This window comes from Conger conger, chromosome 12 (assembly GCF_963514075.1).
Source record: "Conger conger chromosome 12, fConCon1.1, whole genome shotgun sequence".
NCBI lineage: Eukaryota > Metazoa > Chordata > Actinopteri > Anguilliformes > Congridae > Conger > Conger conger.
The window spans coordinates 16891892-16907031 of record NC_083771.1 but is presented as its reverse complement, the minus strand read 5'-3'; positions in this window follow the sequence as shown (position 1 = coordinate 16907031).

The window sequence follows — 15140 nt, the reverse complement described above, 5'->3', positions numbered from 1 at the left end:
AGTGCCAAAGCTTGAAATCGTCATATATGTATTTCACAAGCTCTGAATGCGGTTTCATGCAAATGGGCATACCCCTGATAGAGTATCGGCTCAACATCAAACCTTTTCTTTTTGGATGAAATTTGAGTGTTGACTTTCAAGAAATGCACATTTTGAAAAACTTTGTTTCTGAATGCGGGAAAAGGTAAAGGTTTTATAAAGCCAATATCTAAAGCTCCTAAAGGAGCAGATGGCTACCTTTTGAATATATGATATGGAACCACTCACCATCATACATATTTCATTTGGAAGCAGCTAGTGTATTCTCTTTTCAAGATATGCTCATTTTTAACTCCTAAGAAACTTAGAGTGCCAAAGCTTGAAATCGTCATATATCTATTTCACAAGCTCTGAATGCGGTTTCTAGCAAATGGCCATAATCCTGATAGAGTATCGGCCCACCATCAAACCTTTTCCTTTTGGATGAAATTTGAGTGTTGACTTTCAAAAAATGCACAGTTTGAAAAACTTGTTTCTGAATGCGGGAAAAGTTAAAGGTTTTACAAAGCCTTTATCTATAGCTCCTAAAGGAGCAGATGGCTACCTTTTGAATATATGATATGGAACCACTCACCATCATACATATTTCATTTGGAAGCAGCTAGTGTATTCTCTTTTCAAGATATGCTCATTTTCAACTCCTAAGAAATTTAGAGTGCCAAAGCTTGAAATCTTCATATATGTATTTCACAAGCTCTGAATGCGGTTTCTAGCAAATGGCCATAATCCTGATAGAGTATCGGCCCACCATCAAACTTTTTCCTTTTGGATGAAATTTGAGTGTTGACTTTCAAGAAATGCACAGTTTGAAAAACTTGTTTCTGAATGCGGGAAAAGTTAAAGGTTTTATAAAGCCTTTATCTAAAGCTCCTAAAGGAGCAGATGGCTACCTTTTGAATATATGATATGGAACCACTCACCATCATACATATTTCATTTGGAAGCAGCTAGTGTATTCTCTTTTCAAGATATGCTCATTTTCAACTCCTAAGAAACTTAGAGTGCCAAAGCTTGAAATCGTCATATATCTATTTCACAAGCTCTGAATGCGGTTTCTGGCAAATGGGCTTACTCCTGATAGAGTATCGGCCCACCATCAAACCTTTTCCTTTTGGATGAAATTTGAGTGTTGACTTTCTAAAAATGCACAGTTTGAAAAACTTGTTTCTGAATGCGGGAAAAGTTAAAGGTTTTACAAAGCCTTTATCTATAGCTCCTAAAGGAGCAGATGGCTACCTTTTGAATATATGATATGGAACCACTCACCATCATACATATTTCATTTGGAAGCAGCTAGTGTATTCTCTTTTCAAGATATGCTCATTTTCAACTCCTAAGAAATTTAGAGTGCCAAAGCTTGAAATCGTCATATATGTATTTCACAAGCTCTGAATGCGGTTTCTGGCAAATGGCCATAATCCTGATAGAGTATCGGCCCACCATCAAACTTTTTCCTTTTGGATGAAATTTGAGTGTTGACTTTCAAGAAATGCACAGTTTGAAAAACTTTGTTTCTGAATGCGGCAAAACGTAAAGGTTTTATAAAGCCTATATCTAAAGCTCCTAAAGGAGCAGATGGCTACCTTTTGAATATATGATATGGAACCACTCACCATCATTCATATTTCATTTGGAAGCAGCTAGTGTATTCTCTTTTCAAGATATGCTCATTTTCAACTCCTAAGAAACTTAGAGTGCCAAAGCTTGAAATCGTCATATATGTATTTCACAAGCTCTGAATGCGGTTTCTGGCAATTGGGCATACCCCTGATAGATTATCGGCCCACCATCAAACTTTTTCCTTTTGGATGAAATTTGAGTGTTGACTTTCAAGAAATGCACAGTTTGAAAAACTTGTTTCTGAATGCGGGAAAAGTTAAAGGTTTTATAAAGCCTTTATCTAAAGCTCCTAAAGGAGCAGATGGCTACCTTTTGAATATATGATATGGAACCACTCACCATCATACATATTTCATTTGGAAGCAGCTAGTGTATTCTCTTTTCAAGATATGCTCATTTTCAACTCCTAAGAAACTTAGAGTGCCAAAGCTTGAAATCGTCATATATCTATTTCACAAGCTCTGAATGCGGTTTCTAGCAAATGGCCATAATCCTGATAGAGTATCGGCCCACCATCAAACCTTTTCCTTTTGGATGAAATTTGAGTGTTGACTTTCAAGAAATGCACATTTTGAAAAACTTGTTTCTGAATGCGGGAAAAGTTAAAGGTTTTACAAAGCCTTTATCTAAAGCTCCTAAAGGAGCAGATGGCTACCTTTTGAATATATGATATGGAACCACTCACCATCATACATATTTCATTTGGAAGCAGCTAGTGTATTCTCTTTTCAAGATATGCTCATTTTCAACTCCTAAGAAACTTAGAGTGCCAAAGCTTGAAATCGTCATATATCTATTTCACAAGCTCTGAATGCGGTTTCTAGCAAATGGCCATAATCCTGATAGAGTATCGGCCCACCATCAAACCTTTTCCTTTTGGATGAAATTTGAGTGTTGACTTTCAAAAAATGCACAGTTTGAAAAACTTGTTTCTGAATGCGGGAAAAGTTAAAGGTTTTACAAAGCCTTTATCTATAGCTCCTAAAGGAGCAGATGGCTACCTTTTGAATATATGATATGGAACCACTCACCATCATACATATTTCATTTGGAAGCAGCTAGTGTATTCTCTTTTCAAGATATGCTCATTTTCAACTCCTAAGAAATTTAGAGTGCCAAAGCTTGAAATCTTCATATATGTATTTCACAAGCTCTGAATGCGGTTTCTAGCAAATGGCCATAATCCTGATAGAGTATCGGCCCACCATCAAACTTTTTCCTTTTGGATGAAATTTGAGTGTTGACTTTCAAGAAATGCACAGTTTGAAAAACTTGTTTCTGAATGCGGGAAAAGTTAAAGGTTTTATAAAGCCTTTATCTAAAGCTCCTAAAGGAGCAGATGGCTACCTTTTGAATATATGATATGGAACCACTCACCATCATACATATTTCATTTGGAAGCAGCTAGTGTATTCTCTTTTCAAGATATGCTCATTTTCAACTCCTAAGAAACTTAGAGTGCCAAAGCTTGAAATCGTCATATATCTATTTCACAAGCTCTGAATGCGGTTTCTGGCAAATGGGCTTACTCCTGATAGAGTATCGGCCCACCATCAAACTTTTTCCTTTTGGATGAAATTTGAGTGTTGACTTTCAAGAAATGCACAGTTTGAAAAACTTTGTTTCTGAATGCGGCAAAACGTAAAGGTTTTATAAAGCCTATATCTAAAGCTCCTAAAGGAGCAGATGGCTACCTTTTGAATATATGATATGGAACCACTCACCATCATTCATATTTCATTTGGAAGCAGCTAGTGTATTCTCTTTTCAAGATATGCTCATTTTCAACTCCTAAGAAACTTAGAGTGCCAAAGCTTGAAATCGTCATATATGTATTTCACAAGCTCTGAATGCGGTTTCTGGCAATTGGGCATACCCCTGATAGATTATCGGCCCGCCATCAAACCTTTTCCTTTTGGATGAAATTTGAGTGTTGACTTTCAAAAAATGCACAGTTTGAAAAAATTGTTTCTGAATGCGGGAAAAGTTAAAGGTTTTACAAAGCCTTTATCTATAGCTCCTAAAGGAGCAGATGGCTACCTTTTGAATATATGATATGGAACCACTCACCATCATACATATTTCATTTGGAAGCAGCTAGTGTATTCTCTTTTCAAGATATGCTCATTTTCAACTCCTAAGAAACTTAGAGTGCCAAAGCTTGAAATCGTCATATATGTATTTCACAAGCTCTGAATGCGGTTATTGGCAAATGGGCATACCCCTGATAGAGTATCGGCACACCATCAAACCTTTTCCTTTTGGATGAAATTTGAGTGTTGACTTTCAAATGCACAGTTTGAAAAACTTTGTGTCTGAGTGCGGGAAAAGGTAAAGGTTTTATAAAGCCTATATCTAAAGCTCCTAAAGGAGCAGATGGCTACCTTTTGAATATATGATATGGAACCACTCACCATCATACATATTTCATTTGGAAGCAGCTAGTGTATTCTCTTTTCAAGATATGCCCATTTTCAACTCCTAAGAAACTTACAAAGCTTGAAATCTTCATATATGTATTTCACAAGCTCTGAATGCGGTTATTGGCAAATGGGCATACCCCTGATAGAGTATCGGCCCACCATCAAACCTTTTCCTTTTGGATGAAATTTGAGTGTTGACTTTCAAAAAATGCACAGTTTGAAAAACTTGTTTCTGAATGCGGGAAAAGTTAAAGGTTTTACAAAGCCTTTATCTATAGCTCCTAAAGGAGCAGATGGCTACCTTTTGAATATAAGATATGGAACCACTCACCATCATACATATTTCATTTGGAAGCAGCTAGTGTATTCTCTTTTCAAGATATGCTCATTTTCAACTCCTAAGAAACTTAGAGTGCCAAAGCTTGAAATCGTCATATATGTATTTCACAAGCTCTGAATGCGGTGTCATGCAAATGGGCATACCCCTGATAGAGTATCGGCTCAACATCAAACCTTTTCTTTTTGGATGAAATTTGAGTGTTGACTTTCAAGAAATGCACATTTTGAAAAACTTTGTTTCTGAATGCGGGAAAAGGTAAAGGTTTTATAAAGCCAATATCTAAAGCTCCTAAAGGAGCAGATGGCTACCTTTTGAATATATGATATGGAACCACTCACCATCATACATATTTCATTTGGAAGCAGCTAGTGTATTCTCTTTTCAAGATATGCTCATTTTTAACTCCTAAGAAACTTAGAGTGCCAAAGCTTAAAATCGTCATATATCTATTTCACAAGCTCTGAATGCGGTTTCTAGCAAATGGCCATAATCCTGATAGAGTATCGGCCCACCATCAAACCTTTTCCTTTTGGATGAAATTTGAGTGTTGACTTTCTAAAAATGCACAGTTTGAAAAACTTGTTTCTGAATGCGGGAAAAGTTAAAGGTTTTACAAAGCCTTTATCTATAGCTCCTAAAGGAGCAGATGGCTACCTTTTGAATATATGATATGGAACCACTCACCATCATACATATTTCATTTGGAAGCAGCTAGTGTATTCTCTTTTCAAGATATGCTCATTTTCAACTCCTAAGAAATTTAGAGTGCCAAAGCTTGAAATCGTCATATATGTATTTCACAAGCTCTGAATGCGGTTTCTGGCAAATGGCCATAATCCTGATAGAGTATCGGCCCACCATCAAACTTTTTCCTTTTGGATGAAATTTGAGTGTTGACTTTCAAGAAATGCACAGTTTGAAAAACTTTGTTTCTGAATGCGGCAAAACGTAAAGGTTTTATAAAGCCTATATCTAAAGCTCCTAAAGGAGCAGATGGCTACCTTTTGAATATATGATATGGAACCACTCACCATCATTCATATTTCATTTGGAAGCAGCTAGTGTATTCTCTTTTCAAGATATGCTCATTTTCAACTCCTAAGAAACTTAGAGTGCCAAAGCTTGAAATCGTCATATATGTATTTCACAAGCTCTGAATGCGGTTTCTGGCAATTGGGCATACCCCTGATAGATTATCGGCCCGCCATCAAACCTTTTCCTTTTGGATGAAATTTGAGTGTTGACTTTCAAAAAATGCACAGTTTGAAAAACTTGTTTCTGAATGCGGGAAAAGTTAAAGGTTTTACAAAGCCTTTATCTATAGCTCCTAAAGGAGCAGATGGCTACCTTTTGAATATAAGATATGGAACCACTCACCATCATACATATTTCATTTGGAAGCAGCTAGTGTATTCTCTTTTCAAGATATGCTAATTTTCAACTCCTAAGAAACTTAGAGTGCCAAAGCTTGAAATCGTCATATATGTATTTCACAAGCTCTGAATGCGGTTTCTAGCAAATGGCCATAATCCTGATAGAGTATCGGCCCACCATCAAACTTTTTCCTTTTGGATGAAATTTGAGTGTTGACTTTCAAGAAATGCACAGTTTGAAAAACTTGTTTCTGAATGCGGGAAAAGTTAAAGGTTTTATAAAGCCTTTATCTAAAGCTCCTAAAGGAGCAGATGGCTACCTTTTGAATATATGATATGGAACCACTCACCATCATACATATTTCATTTGGAAGCAGCTAGTGTATTCTCTTTTCAAGATATGCTCATTTTCAACTCCTAAGAAACTTAGAGTGCCAAAGCTTGAAATCGTCATATATCTATTTCACAAGCTCTGAATGCGGTTTCTAGCAAATGGCCATAATCCTGATAGAGTATCGGCCCACCATCAAACCTTTTCCTTTTGGATGAAATTTGAGTGTTGACTTTCAAGAAATGCACATTTTGAAAAACTTGTTTCTGAATGCGGGAAAAGTTAAAGGTTTTACAAAGCCTTTATCTAAAGCTCCTAAAGGAGCAGATGGCTACCTTTTGAATATATGATATGGAACCACTCACCATCATACATATTTCATTTGGAAGCAGCTAGTGTATTCTCTTTTCAAGATATGCTCATTTTCAACTCCTAAGAAACTTAGAGTGCCAAAGCTTGAAATCGTCATATATCTATTTCACAAGCTCTGAATGCGGTTTCTAGCAAATGGCCATAATCCTGATAGAGTATCGGCCCACCATCAAACCTTTTCCTTTTGGATGAAATTTGAGTGTTGACTTTCAAGAAATGCACAGTTTGAAAAACTTGTTTCTGAATGCGGGAAAAGTTAAAGGTTTTATAAAGCCTTTATCTAAAGCTCCTAAAGGAGCAGATGGCTACCTTTTGAATATATGATATGGAACCACTCACCATCATACATATTTCATTTGGAAGCAGCTAGTGTATTCTCTTTTCAAGATATGCTAATTTTCAACTCCTAAGAAACTTAGAGGGCCAAAGCTTGAAATCGTCATATATCTATTTCACAAGCTCTGAATGCGGTTTCTGGCAAATGGGCTTACTCCTGATAGAGTATCGGCCCACCATCAAACCTTTTCCTTTTGGATGAAATTTGAGTGTTGACTTTCAAGAAATGCACAGTTTGAAAAACTTTGTTTCTGAATGCTGGAAAACGTAAAGGTTTTATAAAGCCTATATCTAAAGCTCCTAAAGGAGCAGATGGCTACCTTTTGAATATATGATATGGAACCACTCACCATCATACATATTTCATTTGGAAGCAGCTAGTGTATTCTCTTTTCAAGATATGCTCATTTTCAACTCCTAAGAAACTTAGAGTGCCAAAGCTTGAAATCGTCATATATGTATTTCACAAGCTCTGAATGCGGTTTCTGGCAAATGGGCATACCCCTGATAGAGTATCGGCCCACCATCATACTTTTTCCTTTTGGATGAAATTTGAGTGTTGACTTTCAAGAAATGCACAGTTTGAAAAACTTTGTTTCTGAAAGCAGGAAAAGTTAAAGGTTTTACAAAGCCTTTATCTATAGCTCCTAAAGGAGCAGATGGCTACCTTTTGAATATATGATATGGAACCACTCACCATCATACATATTTCATTTGGAAGCAGCTAGTGTATTCTCTTTTCAAGATATGCTCATTTTCAACTCCTAAGAAACTTAGAGTGCCAAAGCTTGAAATCGTCATATATGTATTTCACAAGCTCTGAATGCGGTTTCTAGCAAATGGGCATAATCCTGATAGAGTATCGGCCCACCATCAAACCTTTTCCTTTTGGATGAAATTTGAGGGTTGACTTTCAAGAAATGCACAGTTTGAAAAACTTGTTTCTGAATGCGGGAAAAGTTAAAGGTTTTATAAAGCCTTTATCTAAAGCTCCTAAAGGAGCAGATGGCTACCTTTTGAATATATGATATGGAACCACTCACCATCATACATATTTCATTTGGAAGCAGCTAGTGTATTCTCTTTTCAAGATATGCTAATTTTCAACTCCTAAGAAACTTAGAGGGCCAAAGCTTGAAATCGTCATATATCTATTTCACAAGCTCTGAATGCGGTTTCTGGCAAATGGGCATACCCCTGATAGAGTATCGGCCCACCATCAAACTTTTTCCTTTTGGATGAAATTTGAGTGTTGATTTTCAAGAAATGCACAGTTTGAAAAACTTTGTTTCTGAAAGCAGGAAAAGTTAAAGGTTTTACAAAGCCTTTATCTATAGCTCCTAAAGGAGCAGATGGCTACCTTTTGAATATAAGATATGGAACCACTCACCATCATACATATTTCATTTGGAAGCAGCTAGTGTATTCTCTTTTCAAGATATGCTCATTTTCAACTCCTAAGAAACTTACAGTGCCAAAGCTTGAAATCGTCATATATGTATTTCACAAACTCTGAATGCGGTTTCTAGCAAATGGGCTTACTCCTGATAGAGTATCGGCCCACCATCAAACCTTTTCCTTTTGGATGAAATGTGAGTGTTGACTTTCAAGAAATGCACAGTTTGAAAAACTTTGTTTCTGAATGCGGGAAAACGTAAAGGTTTTATAAAGCCTATATCTAAAGCTCCTAAAGGAGCAGATGGCTACCTTTTGAATATATGATATGGAACCACTCACCATCATACATATTTCATTTGGAAGCAGCTAGTGTATTTTCTTTTCAAGATATGCTCATTTTCAACTCCTAAGAAACTTAGAGTGCCAAAGCTTGAAATCGTCATATATGTATTTCACAAGCTCTGAATGCTGTTTTTGGCAAATGGGCATACCCCTGATAGAGTATCGGCCCACCATCAAACTTTTTCTTTTTGGATGAAATTTGAGTGTTGACTTTCAAGAAATGCACATTTTGAAAAACTTTGTTTCTGAATGCGGGAAAAGGTAAAGGTTTTACAAAGCCTTTATCTATAGCTCCTAAAGGAGCAGATGGCTACCTTTTGAATATAAGATATGGAACCACTCACCATCATACATATTTCATTTGGAAGCAGCTAGTGTATTCTCTTTTCAAGATATGCTCATTTTCAACTCCTAAGAAACTTAGAGTGCCAAAGCTTGAAATCGTCATATATGTATTTCACAAGCTCTGAATGCGGTTTCTAGCAAATGGCCATAATCCTGATAGAGTATCGGCCCACCATCAAACTTTTTCCTTTTGGATGAAATTTGAGTGTTGACCTTCAAGAAATGCACAGTTTGAAAAACTTGTTTCTGAATGCGGGAAAAGTTAAAGGTTTTATAAAGCCTTTATCTAAAGCTCCTAAAGGAGCAGATGGCTACCTTTTGAATATATGATATGGAACCACTCACCATCATACATATTTCATTTGGAAGCAGCTAGTGTATTCTCTTTTCAAGATATGCTCATTTTCAACTCCTAAGAAACTTAGAGTGCCAAAGCTTGAAATCGTCATATATCTATTTCACAAGCTCTGAATGCGGTTTCTGGCAAATGGGATTACTCCTGATAGAGTATCGGCCCACCATCAAACTTTTTCCTTTTGGATGAAATTTGAGTGTTGACTTTCAAGAAATGCACAGTTTGAAAAACTTTGTTTCTGAATGCGGCAAAACGTAAAGGTTTTATAAAGCCTATATCTAAAGCTCCTAAAGGAGCAGATGGCTACCTTTTGAATATATGATATGGAACCACTCACCATCATACATATTTCATTTGGAAGCAGCTAGTGTATTCTCTTTTCAAGATATGCTCATTTTCAACTCCTAAGAAACTTAGAGTGCCAAAGCTTGAAATCGTCATATATGTATTTCACAAGCTCTGAATGCGGTTTCTGGCAATTGGGCATACCCCTGATAGATTATCGGCCCGCCATCAAACCTTTTCCTTTTGGATGAAATTTGAGTGTTGACTTTCAAGAAATGCACAGTTTGAAAAACTTTGTTTCTGAATGCTGGAAAAGTTAAAGGTTTTATTAAGCCTTTATCTATAGCTCCTAAAGGAGCAGATGGCTACCTTTTGAATATATGATATGGAACCACTCACCATCATACATATTTCATTTGGAAGCAGCTAGTGTATTCTCTTTTCAAGATATGCTCATTTTCAACTCCTAAGAAACTTAGAGGGCCAAAGCTTGAAATCGTCATATATCTATTTCACAAGCTCTGAATGCGGTTTCTAGCAAATGGCCATAATCCTGATAGAGTATCGGCCCACCATCAAACCTTTTCCTTTTGGATGAAATTTGAGTGTTGACTTTCAAGAAATGCACATTTTGAAAAACTTGTTTCTGAATGCGGGAAAAGTTAAAGGTTTTACAAAGCCTTTATCTAAAGCTCCTAAAGGAGCAGATGGCTACCTTTTGAATATATGATATGGAACCACTCACCATCATACATATTTCATTTGGAAGCAGCTAGTGTATTCTCTTTTCAAGATATGCTCATTTTCAACTCCTAAGAAACTTAGAGTGCCAAAGCTTGAAATCGTCATATATCTATTTCACAAGCTCTGAATGCGGTTTCTAGCAAATGGCCATAATCCTGATAGAGTATCGGCCCACCATCAAACCTTTTCCTTTTGGATGAAATTTGAGTGTTGACTTTCAAGAAATGCACAGTTTGAAAAACTTGTTTCTGAATGCGGGAAAAGTTAAAGGTTTTATAAAGCCTTTATCTAAAGCTCCTAAAGGAGCAGATGGCTACCTTTTGAATATATGATATGGAACCACTCACCATCATACATATTTCATTTGGAAGCAGCTAGTGTATTCTCTTTTCAAGATATGCTAATTTTCAACTCCTAAGAAACTTAGAGGGCCAAAGCTTGAAATCGTCATATATCTATTTCACAAGCTCTGAATGCGGTTTCTGGCAAATGGGCTTACTCCTGATAGAGTATCGGCCCACCATCAAACCTTTTCCTTTTGGATGAAATTTGAGTGTTGACTTTCAAGAAATGCACAGTTTGAAAAACTTTGTTTCTGAATGCTGGAAAACGTAAAGGTTTTATAAAGCCTATATCTAAAGCTCCTAAAGGAGCAGATGGCTACCTTTTGAATATATGATATGGAACCACTCACCATCATACATATTTCATTTGGAAGCAGCTAGTGTATTCTCTTTTCAAGATATGCTCATTTTCAACTCCTAAGAAACTTAGAGTGCCAAAGCTTGAAATCGTCATATATGTATTTCACAAGCTCTGAATGCGGTTTCTGGCAAATGGGCATACCCCTGATAGAGTATCGGCCCACCATCATACTTTTTCCTTTTGGATGAAATTTGAGTGTTGACTTTCAAGAAATGCACAGTTTGAAAAACTTTGTTTCTGAAAGCAGGAAAAGTTAAAGGTTTTACAAAGCCTTTATCTATAGCTCCTAAAGGAGCAGATGGCTACCTTTTGAATATATGATATGGAACCACTCACCATCATACATATTTCATTTGGAAGCAGCTAGTGTATTCTCTTTTCAAGATATGCTCATTTTCAACTCCTAAGAAACTTAGAGTGCCAAAGCTTGAAATCGTCATATATGTATTTCACAAGCTCTGAATGCGGTTTCTAGCAAATGGGCATAATCCTGATAGAGTATCGGCCCACCATCAAACCTTTTCCTTTTGGATGAAATTTGAGGGTTGACTTTCAAGAAATGCACAGTTTGAAAAACTTGTTTCTGAATGCGGGAAAAGTTAAAGGTTTTATAAAGCCTTTATCTAAAGCTCCTAAAGGAGCAGATGGCTACCTTTTGAATATATGATATGGAACCACTCACCATCATACATATTTCATTTGGAAGCAGCTAGTGTATTCTCTTTTCAAGATATGCTAATTTTCAACTCCTAAGAAACTTAGAGGGCCAAAGCTTGAAATCGTCATATATCTATTTCACAAGCTCTGAATGCGGTTTCTGGCAAATGGGCATACCCCTGATAGAGTATCGGCCCACCATCAAACTTTTTCCTTTTGGATGAAATTTGAGTGTTGATTTTCAAGAAATGCACAGTTTGAAAAACTTTGTTTCTGAAAGCAGGAAAAGTTAAAGGTTTTACAAAGCCTTTATCTATAGCTCCTAAAGGAGCAGATGGCTACCTTTTGAATATAAGATATGGAACCACTCACCATCATACATATTTCATTTGGAAGCAGCTAGTGTATTCTCTTTTCAAGATATGCTCATTTTCAACTCCTAAGAAACTTACAGTGCCAAAGCTTGAAATCGTCATATATGTATTTCACAAACTCTGAATGCGGTTTCTAGCAAATGGGCTTACTCCTGATAGAGTATCGGCCCACCATCAAACCTTTTCCTTTTGGATGAAATGTGAGTGTTGACTTTCAAGAAATGCACAGTTTGAAAAACTTTGTTTCTGAATGCGGGAAAACGTAAAGGTTTTATAAAGCCTATATCTAAAGCTCCTAAAGGAGCAGATGGCTACCTTTTGAATATATGATATGGAACCACTCACCATCATACATATTTCATTTGGAAGCAGCTAGTGTATTTTCTTTTCAAGATATGCTCATTTTCAACTCCTAAGAAACTTAGAGTGCCAAAGCTTGAAATCGTCATATATGTATTTCACAAGCTCTGAATGCTGTTTTTGGCAAATGGGCATACCCCTGATAGAGTATCGGCCCACCATCAAACTTTTTCTTTTTGGATGAAATTTGAGTGTTGACTTTCAAGAAATGCACATTTTGAAAAACTTTGTTTCTGAATGCGGGAAAAGGTAAAGGTTTTACAAAGCCTTTATCTATAGCTCCTAAAGGAGCAGATGGCTACCTTTTGAATATAAGATATGGAACCACTCACCATCATACATATTTCATTTGGAAGCAGCTAGTGTATTCTCTTTTCAAGATATGCTCATTTTCAACTCCTAAGAAACTTAGAGTGCCAAAGCTTGAAATCGTCATATATGTATTTCACAAGCTCTGAATGCGGTTTCTAGCAAATGGCCATAATCCTGATAGAGTATCGGCCCACCATCAAACTTTTTCCTTTTGGATGAAATTTGAGTGTTGACCTTCAAGAAATGCACAGTTTGAAAAACTTGTTTCTGAATGCGGGAAAAGTTAAAGGTTTTATAAAGCCTTTATCTAAAGCTCCTAAAGGAGCAGATGGCTACCTTTTGAATATATGATATGGAACCACTCACCATCATACATATTTCATTTGGAAGCAGCTAGTGTATTCTCTTTTCAAGATATGCTCATTTTCAACTCCTAAGAAACTTAGAGTGCCAAAGCTTGAAATCGTCATATATCTATTTCACAAGCTCTGAATGCGGTTTCTGGCAAATGGGATTACTCCTGATAGAGTATCGGCCCACCATCAAACTTTTTCCTTTTGGATGAAATTTGAGTGTTGACTTTCAAGAAATGCACAGTTTGAAAAACTTTGTTTCTGAATGCGGCAAAACGTAAAGGTTTTATAAAGCCTATATCTAAAGCTCCTAAAGGAGCAGATGGCTACCTTTTGAATATATGATATGGAACCACTCACCATCATACATATTTCATTTGGAAGCAGCTAGTGTATTCTCTTTTCAAGATATGCTCATTTTCAACTCCTAAGAAACTTAGAGTGCCAAAGCTTGAAATCGTCATATATGTATTTCACAAGCTCTGAATGCGGTTTCTGGCAATTGGGCATACCCCTGATAGATTATCGGCCCGCCATCAAACCTTTTCCTTTTGGATGAAATTTGAGTGTTGACTTTCAAGAAATGCACAGTTTGAAAAACTTTGTTTCTGAATGCTGGAAAAGTTAAAGGTTTTATTAAGCCTTTATCTATAGCTCCTAAAGGAGCAGATGGCTACCTTTTGAATATATGATATGGAACCACTCACCATCATACATATTTCATTTGGAAGCAGCTAGTGTATTCTCTTTTCAAGATATGCTCATTTTCAACTCCTAAGAAACTTAGAGTGCCAAAGCTTGAAATCGTCATATATCTATTTCACAAGCTCTGAATGCGGTTTCTAGCAAATGGCCATAATCCTGATAGAGTATCGGCCCACCATCAAACCTTTTCCTTTTGGATGAAATTTGAGTGTTGACTTTCAAGAAATGCACATTTTGAAAAACTTGTTTCTGAATGCGGGAAAAGTTAAAGGTTTTACAAAGCCTTTATCTAAAGCTCCTAAAGGAGCAGATGGCTACCTTTTGAATATATGATATGGAACCACTCACCATCATACATATTTCATTTGGAAGCAGCTAGTGTATTCTCTTTTCAAGATATGCTCATTTTCAACTCCTAAGAAACTTAGAGTGCCAAAGCTTGAAATCGTCATATATCTATTTCACAAGCTCTGAATGCGGTTTCTAGCAAATGGCCATAATCCTGATAGAGTATCGGCCCACCATCAAACCTTTTCCTTTTGGATGAAATTTGAGTGTTGACTTTCAAGAAATGCACAGTTTGAAAAACTTGTTTCTGAATGCGGGAAAAGTTAAAGGTTTTATAAAGCCTTTATCTAAAGCTCCTAAAGGAGCAGATGGCTACCTTTTGAATATATGATATGGAACCACTCACCATCATACATATTTCATTTGGAAGCAGCTAGTGTATTCTCTTTTCAAGATATGCTAATTTTCAACTCCTAAGAAACTTAGAGGGCCAAAGCTTGAAATCGTCATATATCTATTTCACAAGCTCTGAATGCGGTTTCTGGCAAATGGGCTTACTCCTGATAGAGTATCGGCCCACCATCAAACCTTTTCCTTTTGGATGAAATTTGAGTGTTGACTTTCAAGAAATGCACAGTTTGAAAAACTTTGTTTCTGAATGCTGGAAAACGTAAAGGTTTTATAAAGCCTATATCTAAAGCTCCTAAAGGAGCAGATGGCTACCTTTTGAATATATGATATGGAACCACTCACCATCATACATATTTCATTTGGAAGCAGCTAGTGTATTCTCTTTTCAAGATATGCTCATTTTCAACTCCTAAGAAACTTAGAGTGCCAAAGCTTGAAATCGTCATATATGTATTTCACAAGCTCTGAATGCGGTTTCTGGCAAATGGGCATACCCCTGATAGAGTATCGGCCCACCATCAAACTTTTTCCTTTTGGATGAAATTTGAGTGTTGACTTTCAAGAAATGCACAGTTTGAAAAACTTGTTTCTGAATGCGGGAAAAGTTAAAGGTTTTATAAAGCCTTTATCTAAAGCTCCTAAAGGAGCAGATGGCTACCTTTTGAATATATG